This window comes from Echinops telfairi, unplaced genomic scaffold, assembly GCF_000313985.2.
Source record: "Echinops telfairi isolate 266 unplaced genomic scaffold, ASM31398v2 ScPeMD7_7469;HRSCAF=8507_1, whole genome shotgun sequence".
NCBI classification, from domain to species: Eukaryota; Metazoa; Chordata; class Mammalia; order Afrosoricida; family Tenrecidae; genus Echinops; species Echinops telfairi.
Genome location: NW_022111373.1, coordinates 42,058,487 through 42,059,642, shown reverse-complemented (window position 1 = coordinate 42,059,642; position 1,156 = coordinate 42,058,487). Strand labels below are relative to the sequence as shown.

At 41.4% G+C, this 1,156-nt stretch overlaps 1 non-coding gene across 1 annotated transcript; it reads right to left on the bottom strand.

Moving 5' to 3' along the window:
- Window positions 1–552: 552 nt before the first annotated feature.
- LOC115873839 lies at window positions 553–657 on the bottom strand. The gene has a single exon (XR_004048623.1). It is a non-coding gene; the product is annotated as a U6 spliceosomal RNA (small nuclear RNA).
- Between the last annotated feature and the right edge of the window lie 499 nt (window positions 658–1,156).

Here is a 1,156-nt window from a genome sequence, read left to right as displayed (position 1 = left end):
CATCAGGGTAAGTCATGTGGCTTCTCCAGCTCAGGGACCTAGTTTAATTCCAGTGTCTTGTCAGCTGCAATGTCTCCCAGGGAGTGAGCAGAGAGAGACAGGTGTCTATCTCCCTCCTCCAAGGAGGAAATACTGGATTTCCCAGAATTCTCAGGAGAAGTCCATGCCCACACAGAGGCCTTGTTGGCTATGATCCATCCGATTGACAGACTATACTCCACTCTTAATCCTCTCCAGTCCCAAATTGACACCAGATTACATAACTACCGCATCCAGTACCACCAGAAGCTCTATGTCCTCATCATTGTTGGTTTTCATTCCCTAGCCGTTCCCCTGTCTCTGACATTGTTTGCCCTCTGCTCCTTTCCCCAGCCTCTGCCTCCCCCCAAATCTCTCCAACCTTTGGTCCTATTCTTTCTCCGCATATTTGCTTCCCATGCTTGTCATATAGGTAGACAAAACAACAATAATGGAGACAAAACAGAAAGCAAACTAAATATCAAAGAAAAAGAGGGGGGAAAGCAAACAAGCAAAATGATAAAAAAATACATAAAAAATAGGGAACACTTCACAAATTTGTGTGATCTCTTGCACAGAAGCATGCTAATCATCTCTGTGTCATTCCAATTTTAGTATATGTGCTGCCTAAGAGAGCACAAGTATCCATTTCTTTATGTGCCATGACTCTTATTCCTCTAGGATATATACACAATAGAGGGATGTCTGGACATATGAAGTTTCCCTTCTCAACTTTTCCAGGGAATGCCGTAGTGTTTTCCACAGTGGCTTCACCATTTACATTTCTACAAACACTGTGCCACTTCCAATCTCTCTGCACTTTTGCCGGCAGTTGTTGTTTCTGTTTGTTTCTTACTGAGGATATTAATGTTGAGGTGAGATGATATTTCATTGTTTTGATTTACATTTGCTTAATGGATAATGTTCACAGCATGTCTTCATATGCTTGTCGGCTGCCTATATGTCTTCTTTGGTTATATTTTTAAGTACTGATACATTTTGATGCGGGTGTTACTAAGAGTTTCAGTTGCAGCTTCTTCACTTTATCATATCTCTTACCCCAACCAACCTACCATCCTATTCGAACTTTGAGTTCACATACACTTTCAAGCCCTTCATCTCCAAAATTACTTCTCTA